The sequence below is a fragment of the Pagrus pagrus genome (assembly GCF_965226575.1).
Source record: "Pagrus pagrus genome assembly, chromosome: 14".
In the NCBI taxonomy this organism is placed as follows: Eukaryota; Metazoa; Chordata; class Actinopteri; order Spariformes; family Sparidae; genus Pagrus; species Pagrus pagrus.
In genome coordinates, this window is record NC_140198.1 from 24,420,450 (window position 1) to 24,434,351 (window position 13,902).

Here is a 13,902-nt window from a genome sequence, read left to right on the forward strand (position 1 = left end):
AGAGCTGTCTGACTCATATTTGCACCTTGATGCCCTCCTAATGTCTAAGAACATGGGCAGAATACAAATGTGCTCTTTCCGCTGCCTACATTTCCTCCTCGTCTTCATCCGCAGTCCTTCCATGTGATCGTCAGTTAACTACTTATATTAAGAAAGGATGAACTAGCGACAGAGGAAGTGAGAAAGGGAGAGGAAGACGATGAAGCGAGCATGTCAGAAACTCGTTGGGAGCCAGTTAAAAGGCCCCATGAAAACATTTGTCAATTTGCACAATGTAAACAGGCTGTAACAATGTGTCTTGGGGTCAGCGGGTCAAGCCCATGGATCATGCATCAGCTGGCGCGTGGTTATTGTTTCGCTCAGCCTGTCAAAGCAGGGGTAGAGGGTGTGAGCATGAGTGTGTGTGACAGAGGGAAGATGTGGAGAAGAGGCGCACAGGCCTTCGGGGTGATCATAGCTAAAACACCGCGCTATTATTAGAATGCCACTAGAAAGCACCATCTGGGTTGTTTAATGAGCCTTTACCACAGTGCTAAAAAGAGCCTCAAGTTAATTTCCTGAAACAATATGCTTATAAAAGACTAGAGCAGGTTGTAAACCAAAAGCATTGGCCATTAATACAACTATTTTTTAAAAACTCACACTGTAGCAACATACAGCTTTCATGTACATCAGTTAGCAAACAGCACTGTTGAGCAAATTTCATTTTAATTGTCAAGAAATTTGGTGATATGGATTGATTTCTGTTTTTCACTTTTTTTTTTAAATAAAGCAGCTGCTGAAATACTTTAGCACATGCTGTTTAACATATTGTTTTGGTTGTAGGAAGTATAAAGCCCAATCCCAGTTCACCCTCACCCCCAGCACATCACCTTACCCCTCTGTTTTTCATGTTCACCCATTGAGGTGTCCCAATTCTCTAAAGGATAGAGGGGTAGGCTGAAGTGTTAGGGCTACATGGCCCTTCAAACACAGGTTTTTCAGAGTCACACTTCAGACTGAGGGTTATGAGAACTCTTGTCTTTTCAATGCATTATGGTCCTTTTCATTGTAACAAGCATCTCTAATAGTGTGCTGATGTCTGGGTAGTAAAACTAGTTACTCTACATTGTTATTGCTGATTTATGCATTACAGTCCTGCATTTTAATGTATTTCAATGTTGCCATCCCTCCCTTTGATGGCACAGGATGCCTGAAACTTAACTGAAGTCCTGCAGCAAAGTTGCTGCACTTGGTACCGCTGCTCTCATATCAGCGCGGACTGGCAAGGTAGGAGCAAAGATTGCTAATCTCAGCCTATAAAGCACAGCTAGTGGCCACTAGCAAAGCATAGCAAATGGCATTGTGATAATACCAGGATTGCCACGGTTACACAACAGAAATCCCCACAGCAGAAGACGGCATATTGGGTCCGGTCACGTCTGTTTACATAAACGCCATCAATGACAACAGCTAGTGAAGGATTGTCCCATTTCATAGGCAGTGATTTCGACCACTACTCCTTGTAACATCATTGAAACTTCTGTTCCATGCCCCATCAAAAAGAGAGGCTATAAAATACAAATTATATAATCTAACATAACTTGCCCTGTGTTTGCTGCCGCCGTAGCCAAGGGCCAGAGTTGGTAATGTGGTGAAAACCAATTGCTACAGGGGTCCTGACAGTGGGGGAGTTGTAAATATCTGTTGGACTGGCTCATAGTGACCCTTGGCCTTGGGTTTCACCATGCAGACTGATTCACCAAGTGGACTCGCCTGCAGCAGTGTGGAGCGGCAGCAGACAGCCAGGCTGAGATGCTGGCCATGGAGGCGGAGGTCAGCACTTGGGGTGATGGTGTGAGGGCAAGGGTGTGGGGTGATGTTATCTATATCCCTCTGGCAGCCTACAGGGCTTTCTATCAAGTGGGTTGGCTCATATGGGTCAGACTGCAGGAGAATGCGATTTAACCAAAGATGCACTGTGCACTGTGTGCATAACTGTGTCCTTAAAATGTCTGAGACTGCAGCGTTACATAAACAATCTGTGGATAAGGTTAGGATGAGTGATCAGACAAGAACAGGTTTTAAATAAATCCCCAGTCTTCACTGATTGATCAATGTCTGCACACCTACATGTCAAATTAAAAGCATAATCTAAGCAACTTTAAGCAGGAAAAAAACCTGTCTATCACGTTTCTGAGTATATCCGATGGAGTTGTCAGCAATTATATCGTGTTGAGAAAATATAAACCCATCAGTCATGTTAACAAAAGGTCAGTCACTCCCTGTTTGCAGTGTGCAGCCTACAGTATATCCCTGTCTGAGCGGGGGATGTTAGACCACTACCATGCTTGATCAGGGCATTGCCTTCAGCTAGACTGCTGCCCAGAGCCAACACTTGTGGTGGGAGGAGATCAGTTTGTGTTTTTCAGGGGGCTTGAGGGGTGGTAAAATTGGCTCCTGGAAACCTGCCAACCCTTCGACTGACTCATCAGCATGGACCCAGGAAGAGACCTTGAGACAGACAGAGCACTCTTCCTCTCATGCCTCAGATCTCCCTAGGTGTGGGGTTAAGCTTTACCAGATTGTTGAACTGTGTTTTGATGCCTCCTCTTTCCGAAACTCCTGTAGGCATCATGTAGGCAATCATGCATGACACAGCCTGAGGCGCAGACACGTGGGTCCGGCACTGGCCCGTAAGCCCTTGGAATCCATGTCTGTGTTTGAGCAGACTTTATTGGACCAGACACGACAAGAAAGCCTTGTCAGATACCCCAGGAAAAACACAGATGCCGCATGAAAACAAAACAGTCTAAAACAAAGATCCCCACTTTGAGCGGAGATGTATTAAAGATGCATTACAGTAACATTGTGGTTGAGAAGTTGGCAAGGTAAGGACTGAGAGCCACAACACTGAGTTTCAGAGAATATGTCCTCAATTATGTCCAACCAAAGCCGGTAATCAAACAACCTCAAACACGTCATTTCATATTTGTCTTTTTTCATACGGAGTGACAGGCAGAACAATCAAATTAAGTTCCCCTCAGCAAACCCACAAGTGTAATTATGCACTAAGTAGGAACAAATCAACACATGCAGTGCAGTCGTATAGTAATATTGACACACAGTACTTACCGAAGTGAGAGTGAATAGGACTTAATAGACTCTGAAAGGAACATTTGTCTTTTCACTGTCAGTTTCAATTAGTAATTTAAGGAACAAGCCTCTTTTCATGAGGAAGAATGATAATTAAAAAACTGTTCGAAAAACTTCAACAATTTGAAAAGAACACGGCTTTGGTTCCTACTGTGGTTTGAGAGTGACGTTTCCTTTTAAAAGATCCTTTGTTTCTAATTTTGTCATAGCTCATTTAAATTCTTATGTTTCAGGTTGGTATTTGTGCGGTTTGCAGTGTGTTGCTAATGATGAATATGAAAAATCTTCTTTGAGAGATGAGGGTTATAATCAGCACAGAAACCAAATTGAGCGCAGAACATGTTTGTAAATGACAGCAGGTCACATCCTTACAATGATATTAATGGCATTGATGACAGGTGTTGTAGCCCTACACTTGAAAAACTGACCAGTTGTGCACGACAAAATACTTGAACAAGCAATAGGTAATGATAGCGGGAGACAAACTCCGGGTCTCTGCAGGGGTGAATACATATTATATCTGAAGAACTAGGCTCCAACTTAAGGCAAACTTAATTTGATGGAGCAAGATGATAACGTTACACTGAGCTCCAGTCAGTGTTATTCACTCTAGCCAAGTGATTGAGGCAACTATGGGGAGACATTTCTGGAAGGAGCAATTACAGGACTGTAATCAAAATTCAAAAAGTAGTCCAAACTTGTACATCACAACTAGCTCACCGTATGTCTCCAACCACCCTTATTTCTCACAATTAGATACATGTGCCAGAGTCAGTTGGGATTTTACGTGTATTTAATGAAATGAAGAAACAATAGATGTTTATAAGCTGGTAAGTTTCCACCCTTTATGCTATGCTTAAAACATACATTTTCACCAACTTGAAGATGACAGTAAATTCCTCCTGGCCATGTCATTTTCCACCATGAAAACCCCTCAAAATCCATTGTAACCGATGTGAATGCATGATGACTACAGCAACTATGCTCAGCCACCTTTCAAACTTTGCAAGTGTGTCTTTTCATCAGATCGATGTTGATTCTGGTTTCACTTCAAATTTTCAAATTGAAGCGTAAGAGTTTCAAAATGAGAGTTGAGAAGACTACAGTCTGGCTTATCCTAGAAAAGAAGTGGGTAGAACAGCTACGTTGCTAAACGTGTTTAAAAGTCTAAAAGTGTTTGTACCTATTATCTGAATGGCCATGCCGGAAGGCAAAAAAAAAAAAAGGCTGCGGTCATAGAGAAGAAGAGACACGATACTGTTTAAATATGGGAATAACGGCACGTTTTCATGTCAGTCAGTCTTGGATGACATTCATCATTTTGACTACTGAGAGTGACTTATGAAATTAGAAAGCAAATGAAGGAGTGAATGGCGAATAGTTGGTTACAGAAAGTTACAGAAATGGCCGGACATCTCTCATTCCTACGAAGGAAAGTTAAAGATATCAGACCATCTGACGAGCATCAGTACAATGGCCTCTTAAGGTATGAGATAATGAAAAGGACAGAAATGATAAAAGATCAGAGTGATCCCCAAATAAATACAGATTTTTTTTTAATCAATTAAGTTTATAGTGAATGTAATAATTTCTATGTAAGGATGAATTATTCCATTAGATTAAATTCCGTAAGCAGGATTCAAGTCTATACATGTATCTACTGCAACAGTCAATATGAAAAACAGCAAGTGTCACAGGAAATCTCTCAGTAAACATGGCAGTGATTGGTTCCCTATCAGTAAAATTTCACCTTTTGAAACAGTGGAGGAAATCTTTCACTATACACAAAGTCAGGTCAATGCTTTTGAAACAACGGCCCACCATGTGTACGTGAGAGGCTCTGCGGGTTTCAGCAGCTTGTCGGCGGGATAATTTGCCATCTGCACAGGGATACATTGCTTAGCTGTGTTGTTCCTGCTGTTTAACGTAGCTACTAATTGCAATGACACTGGGATCTCAGGGTTTCCTCAAATACAGCTTTACACCGGGAGGAAGAATGGTGGCATCTTTCAAATGTTATCAACATTAGCTGAGAGTAGAACTGTCATGCAATGGCTGTTGTTGTGATTGATCATTGTGAGCAATGTGTTCAGATATGCAGCTGTATTTACAACATAAATATAGCATGCTAACTGGTTTAAACTTCTAAGTAGAGTATGCTTACACACAAGACTCAATGGCAATAACAGGGACGTAATAGGAGCACACGACATTATCTTAAGTCCAATCACAGGGATTTTAGCCTCTTATCCTACATTACAAAACATATCCTAAATTTAGATGACATATACACTAAGAATGATTTTTAAACATGTTTATTTCTACTTCAGTCTAAACATTGTATACAGATGATATAACCGCAGTGTCTAACTGTCTCACCTACATCGAAAGGTGGCCACTGTGACAAGGGAGGGTAGTGGCGTGATGAATCAACCGGCGGGTGCGATCATTTGAAAATTCCCCTGGCAGATGTGGTTGTGTGCGCATCTTTGATTAACTTCATTAATATACATGCCTCGCTCTGATACACAGGCAGTGGCATATGGTAAAAAGCAGGAACAGGAAAGAAGTGATTTGCTGTTTGCTCTGGAAAACAAACAAGCCAACAGGTCCTAGCAGATGGCGCTGTGTGCGATACTGGTGGGAGGCAATGTGCTGCATCGGCGCCGCCGCCAAGCAGGAGCTCTCCTGTGGATGAAGAGAAGTCTGACTATCGCCCTCGGCCTGCCGCACGGTAAACAAATAAAGCGTCCTTCTGCTTTCCTGTGTGTTGAGCTTTTTATCCCACGTTGATCTTACCTCCTGATTTCAAAGCACAAAAAAAGAGCTTGTTTTTGGCAAGTTAAAGTGCTCTAGGCTCAATGCTCCTCACAAAGCAGCTTAAAGAAGAAATGTGTTTAATAATGGCTTGTTTGTGTGCAGCTCTCATTTCCCTCTTTGCTCCCTTCGTCTTCCCTCAGCATGCCTGCAAGCACACTTTCCACTTTGTTCCCATTTAAATAGGAAAGTTGCCGGCTCATTTACATTGATAATAGATGTTGGTTATGCATCAGCAAGAAATCACGGTTTAAACAGGTTTGTACTACTTCCTTTTAAACCTCATGTATCGTACAGGGACCTATCAACAGATAATATGCAGGGAATTAGCAGTGGTGGAATAAGCATTGAGATCGTTCAGTTAGTAAAAGTAGCAGCACCACAGCATAAAAGTGCTACAAGTAAAAGACCAGCATTAAAAATCTTATCATCAAAAATCTAATTATATATTACTGGATACACTGTAACTAGTGATGCATTAATGTGTATATTACTCTAATGTTGCAACTGTTACAGAACTAATCTTAATCTTAAAGGGTAACTCCACTAATTTTACACACTTATGTTTGTTAACATGACTTCTACTGCATATGTGAAGAGAGCAGTATAAAGCCCTCTGTAGCTCCAGAGGAAGCTGCATTTAATCTGATAAATTGCAGCTAGTGATGTCACTCAGTGGCTAAGTTGCTTTGTGGGTAATGTAGGTGCCATGTTGAGAAAAGCAGTCATCCGGCGTAGCATTGCACTCCTATAACACTGCTGGACTCAAATGATCAAAACTGTTACAGCAGAACCAGAGATGTCACCTTTCTTAATTCCACAAAATCTTTATCCTTTTCTGACACCTACATTTACCACAATGCACAAGTGTAAAATTAATAACTTTATGCTGGGTATCTTAACCTACGTATAACAATATATCATATTTTATTAGCTGATTTATATTTTGAAATGCTACTCCGAATCTGCAAAGTAGTAACTAAAGAGTAAGAAGTACAGTATTTCCTCTGAAATGTAGTGGAGTAGGACTATAAAGTATCAAACTTAAACCAGTACAGTAAATGTACTTAGGGACATTACACCACTGGGAATTAGTAAATAAAAGTAATAAGAATGCAAGGGATAAAATGTTCATCTAACAAAGGTATGGTTTATTTGCCATCAGGTTACATCCACTAAGCCATGAAGTGGCAAGAGCAGAAAGTAAGAAATCTGTATATGAACACCACATCTTGTCTCATTTATGATGGCCACTTTATGACTAGCGACCACAGTATCAGGGATAGTGTAAATGAATTATTTTATCAGACATTTTATTTTACAATCTCTTCAAAGAGGCACTGAGGCAGTTTCTGAGGCTCTATTAAGTGACTGTACTGTATGCAGTTTTCTGTGTGGCTCACTAAAACAACCACTGACCAACATCACTTTATATCAGTGAATCTTTTACAGCCAAAGCAGGATTCATAAAAATATCACATATTATACAGTCATTGGACAGCTTCATTAACTCTTAACGCTACAGCATTTTACATTCCTACAATAAGATTCAAAGCTCAGAGCACAAGTTCGTTTGCATATATTTTGATTCAACTATATTTCACCTTTGTTACCCGAAGCAGAGAATAGGCCAGGTGCGTGAAAGGATCAGAGGGAAAAGGAGGGGAAGAGAGAATAAAGTGCTTACTTTGCCCGTTGTTCAAGAGTGACTATTATCATTAGTCCCAGGTCTGCAGAGCCTGAGGCCCAGTCCTCTAATGCTCTCCCCTGCCTGCCAACCTGCATATACCTTGCCCCAAGCCAACACGCTCCTATAGAGCACAGGCTGCAAGTATTGATGTGCTGAATAATTCAAACAACGGAGAAGACGGTCAAAAGGTTTGACTGTAGTCTTAACGTGAGTGGGTCGTTACTCTAGGAGGTGTCACCATCTGTCTCTGATGACATCACACCAAGGTGATAAAATGGCCAGTAGGGTAGAGGATAACTGGTAGTAATGTTGTGACCTTTCAGCTTTATGTTAGGGGTGTTTACATCAATACAGGCTAGCAATTGCAGCCCTATCAAGTCCAAACATTTGGGGATTATCTGTAAAGAGGGCTATGGTTCCTTTAATTGATGGGAACACCCTTAAAGCTAATACGCAGCACTTTAAATTTGGTCATTGTTTAATTTCTAATCCAGCGGAAAACAGATCACAGTACAAATACACATGACTACAGTTATGTACTCAAATCACTGAGTGTCAACTTGTCCTTGTTGATGTTGTCTGTATTTTGGCATATGCTTTTATGAATTCTTTGACATTAGTAATTTTGTTTTTTTCTTACTAACACTGCAGTTATTATTGAACACGTTAAAGCTATGCTGCTTGTCTTATATTACTTTTACATATCAAATATTTACATATCAAATTACTGAATGTCTAACCTCCTTTATAGCTGTCAAATACTGCTACTAGACATTCATTGTGTAACCATTCTTTGTAGCAGTGTTACTATTGAAAGTTGAGAAATGCAAAGCAGATATTCCTTCATATAATACACTTAATGATTATTGCTATATGCATCTTTAGAGCTGAACTGGTATCAGGCAGATTAGAGTGGGACCACTGAATCTCTATATCACAAACCTTAAGCATGCATGAAATAAGGTTTTTTTGAAGCCAAATATTATGAGGAGCAGTGAACTGAGGTGATTTTTAATTTCGTTCAAGTGTCATGTTGAGGAGTACAGTGCATGTTTGTGTGTGTGTGTGTGTATATACAGTATATATATACATATATATATATGTATATATACATAGATATGCACTATCCTGCAGTACTGACCAAAGAGGGATGCTGTCTTTCTATAGTCGAAAAATCTGATGGAACTTGTAGAACTTGTAGAAACACTGTGTAGAATATTGTACTGTATGTGCAGGGTTTGACAATAGAGGCCTGCCTTCACATTCACTGCTGAAGGTGTGACTTTCCTCTATGTTCATTGAAGTTCTGATTTTAAGAGGGGGACCTAGCTGCATGATTTGTGACATCACAAATAATTTGGAGGCCAATCCTGGTCCAATATTCAGCATATACAATTGTGATGTGGGAACTTGAAGCCTTCAGTACACATACACTGAGAATGGACTTAACAGTGAAGTAGGAGACATCATGAGAGCAGGAAATAGGTGCCATTTTAAGGATTTGAATGTGGTAGTTATACATTTTTCTGCAAAAAAACACATCAGACACACAATTTTTATGTATGTCCCAATACATGTGTGTAGGGGATCTTGAAAATGCACAGTATCATCCCCTCCTGTCTCAGCAGCTAGTCCATGTATGAATCACATGTAAATACAGTATACTGTATTAATCAGCTGTGTTAAAGGAGAGTGTGCTATTTTGTTTGTGACTGTTTATGAACTGCAGTTGGACAATGAATTTTCTTATCATCCAAATCATAGGCTGTTCATGTAATTTAATGGTAACCTCATCCATATATAGTATGTTGCGAATGACAACTTGTGAACAACATGCATGACATATTTTATATTGTTATTTTTATATAATGGGGCTGTTTTCTTTCACTGAACTCCATTTCAAATACAAATACATGAAGGAATAATCTCAACTGGAGCTTCAGTCAGCGGGATGAATGTGGTTTTTCTACAATATCCCATATTTTTTGCTTTAAACTGTCTTCTTTCATAGGCTGTGAGTGGTTTTTGTTTTATGTATGGTGGGGCGGAATTCATGCATAAGAAAAAGCTTTCAGAGGCTTTTATGTTTCTGTGTGTTCGATATCCAAGGCTGCCATTAAGATGCAGTTGCTCCTGTCTAGAACCTTGATAGTGGTAATTTCATCATTTGCACTTAAGACTGACTATCATCACCTTGCACTATATATCAATTATCATACAGCATTTGCTAATGTTAATGATTAAGAAAGTTGCAGGCGCTGATTAAAATATTTCCCCTTGATTAGTGAACGGTAAACAACTTAGTGTGCGCCATAGTTGATGAAACATGTCGCTGCAATCAGTAGCTGACAGAGGAGGAGTGATAGAAATAGAGAAGAAAACAGAGGGAGGGAGAAAAAAAAGAGCAGGAGCCACAAAACTGAAGGTTTGGAGTCCATAATTAGGCAGCAGTTTTTCCTTTCTAACCATTTTCCCAAAAGAAAAGAAGCCTGACTACTTAATTGGAGGAATCAAATTTAGTCAAGCGCCCCGTCGGCTCAAACCTACATCATTAAAGTTGCCAGCTAACAAACATCAAACACGAGGCAGCATTAATGAAGCAGATGTATTAATTTCCCATTTATGAGCAGCTAAGCAACTCACTGCTGCTCCCCGCTCTCCCCCCGCTTCGCTCCCTTTCTCCCTCTCTGTCTCTGACAGCACTATTAATGATCTTTAATGCCCCACAGGCAGTAATAGGCCCCACTGGGAGAGCCGAAACACTGCGATTTGTATTGAGGATTTAGACATAACGGGGGAAAAGGGAAAAGAGTGAGATCTTGGGGACAGCTCCGAGGCGCTTGATCAGGCCCAGGCCTCACAGGGGCGGCTGCCGCTCCAGAATAATAAATGACAGCCTCACGATTAAATCAAACCTTCTGCCCAAAAGGGCCAGAACGGCTGATTGTCACTAACAATCGAGCTGCTTTTTTAAACACCTCTGGGAAAAGAAATCAAAAGCAGACAGCACGGAAAAAAACTTCAACGGCAGTCTGGCTCTCAACACCTGACAGTTAACACACATAGGGAGAGACAGACCAGAGCCAAGTCCAGGGAATGAGGACCTGTCACTGGCAAATCTCAGACCATGCTCATTATGCCACTACCCACAATGCACCAGCAGTTATGATTCGACATCATGCATCATTAGTGCTAGCAATATGCATACGATGAACTAAAATATTTTACAGTCTAAATGGCTGTTTGTTTAGGATCTGCAGCACAATGTCACATCTTTTATTATACTACAATCATTTTTTTTTAAGTAAAACTCAATGATAATGTCAGCAAATGAAATAATAATGAAGGACAACAATGGCAATATCCATCCAATACAAGTCTAATGTTAAAATATTGACAGCAGCTTTTAAATATGCTCCAATGACATAAAGGACAGCAACAATAAAGGTTACAGATGCCAGGTACACACGGTGTCTGCGTGCCTTTGTTGGCATTGTCCCTAATGCTACATGTGCACATCTAATTATCTGGAGCAGAGGATGATCCAGATAAACAAGCCTGCACAGACATTAGCCTACAAATTAGATGTGCTGCACTTTCCAGACCTGCAGCTTTCTAAGGCTCACCCTGAAAGACGTTTGTTTGTTTCTTCATTAAGCTCATTTACAGCTCTCTGGAGACTGATCTGGTTCTGTCTTGTTACAAGGATTTGTTTGTTAGGCAGACAAAATGCTGGTGAATTAAGCCTATATACTGTATATACTCCACTGTACCTACTCTATGACTGTACTACTGTAGTAAATGATTTACTTCCAATTCAATGTTCAGTGTGAATGCAAGGAGTAGTTTGAAATTTAGATAATGCCGTGAAAGGAAAGGCATAAAGATCAGGTGAACGCGAGCGTGTAACATGTCAATTTAACAGCCAGGAACAGGCTTTTTTTATTCGGCTGATGCTGCTGGTCCTAATAATACTGAATTGGCCTGTATTCTTGTGTTGTCAATGTCGAGTCCAGATACCCAAAGTCATCCACTTGCAAACACATTTTTTTCATCAAAAATGATGAGAAAGCTGTTGTCATTTAAATTTGATCCTTTAACAGCTAACAATATGATTTTAAATGTTGAGAGTTATTTCTACAGGGCACCTGAAAGGCTGCTGTGCCAAAAACATGGCACACAGAAAAACACTTCCCAAAACATCCACATAGGTGTCTTGGGGTCTGTCTTTCTCTCCTCTCACTCTCGTCAGACAGCAGCATCATCATCATTTCCTCCCTGCCTCACTGTGGCAGGCAGCAGTGGGGTTAAGCTGCCAGCGATGCAACGATAGTGAGAGGGGGACTGCAGCTGGGGGTTGCAGATAGCACATTCTGTCAAATAGCGTCAGGCTGCCTGCATAATGAAGTGAAGAGAACGACGGCGGGAGAGAAAAAAAATAGGAAAAGGGGGATGGTTTCATTTGTTATTGCTGATACTGATACGGCTCCACCACAGTCTGAAAAAGCAGCAGGAGCCTCAGCTTATAGGCAGGAGGAGATGAAACATTAAGTTGTGGCCTGATTAATTATCAGTGCAATACACACCAATTTTTTTTCTCCCGGCGATGTGTGTATATGGGTTACGGTTTGACAGAGACTTTTAGACCCAGTCCACACTGGCAAACACATTAGTAACACTCACATACATGGTGTCTATTAGGGCTGCCACAAACGATTATTTTGATAGTCGACTAATCACCGACTATTTTTTTCGATTAGTCGACTAATCGGGTCATACGTAAATTGAATGTATAACATACAGTTTATCGCACCAGCATGCAGCTGCTCTTATATAACAATCATTAGCTTTCAGCTTGAAGTGTTACTTACTAAAAATGAAGACAATTAAGATGATAGTTCATTAAACCTTTAATGAAATATAGGGGTGCAACGACTAGTCGACTAGTCGACAAATAGTCGACTACTAAATTAGTCAATGACTAATTTAGTCGTCGACTAGTCGGTAGTGACGTCATCGTGTGTGTATCCCACGGCATGCAATGCCACGCTAAACAGTGTTTCACCATAGCCAATTGAAATAGCTCAGAGTGAGACGTCTCATTTTCCCCAACTAAATAAGAGCCATTGTTTTTTGTGCAATTCATAATCTGACTACTTTGATAGTCGACTAGTCATCGACTACTATAACGACTAGTCGACTAGTCGTTAGTGGCAGCCCTAGTGTCTATTCACAGAGATTCTGAACCAGAGCACGCAATCATATAGCTATATGATCAAACAAACACAGGTTCACTGTGCCAGCGATTCTGCGTGATGTATATCTTATACAGTTAAGGGTTGATGGAAGGAAACATGAAAGAGCATTGGAATGGTCCTTTAAAAATATTTTGATACGATGTCAGCCAAATATTTATTACACAGCATCAATTTAAGTCATACCTATCGATATAATGAAAGCTACATAAGACTAGCACTCTCATTCAAGGCAGCCTTGAGGACACACTGGCTGATAGTACTCAATCCCATTACTGTTGCTTTAGGCTGTTTATCTCAAGAGCTGTGGCATTTGTCATCATTGGGCTCCCCTTGATCAATGCCTTCTTTATCATGATATGTTTCTAAAGTGACTTCTACCCCCCCCACACCTCCACCACACACACACACAAACAAAAACACATGCACAAATGCCCACACGCACACCTACACTTCTCCCCTCAACACCCAATGATTTCATTAGTTTCATATTAGGATTGATGGGGCTCTTCTGAGGGATATAAATCAATTTGAAAACACTTTTCTAAACCTCAGCCTCAACCTCCAATGGAGCCGTCAAGCAAAGGGGTGGCTGAGGGGCAAGAGGCTGGAACAGCCACATCATTGGTTTGCTTTTGCTGGATTGGGGGTTGGGGGGTTGGGGGGCACAAGTAATTTTGCCTTCAGGGTTTATGATCGAAAGAGTTCCCCCTTCATGCTCTATCTATCCACCCTAGAAAGCTCCCCCTCTGCCCGCACTCCTCTTCCGCAACCACCTTCTCCTTTCATCCCCAGTGCCTTCCATCCATCCTTCCATACCACCATGATTTACAACTAGTACTCATGTGCTTCCTGGGAATTGATTTCCAGGGAACTGCGCCTTGTGCCCATCCTTTCTGTGGGGGCCATAACGATCAGGCTGTGGATCATTAGTCTGGACCACTGTTTTCCACTGCTCTGCTGGCTGGGCGCCATACATCTCCCCCCCTCCTCCCGAGTCACAGC

The 13,902-nt window shown here is 41.0% G+C and overlaps 1 protein-coding gene across 1 annotated transcript in view; it reads right to left on the reverse strand.

Moving 5' to 3' along the window:
- Nucleotides 1-13,902, reverse strand: part of auts2a (activator of transcription and developmental regulator AUTS2 a) — a 309,944-nt gene that overhangs the window by 68,392 nt on the left and 227,650 nt on the right. The gene's annotated exons all lie outside the window — the stretch shown is intronic.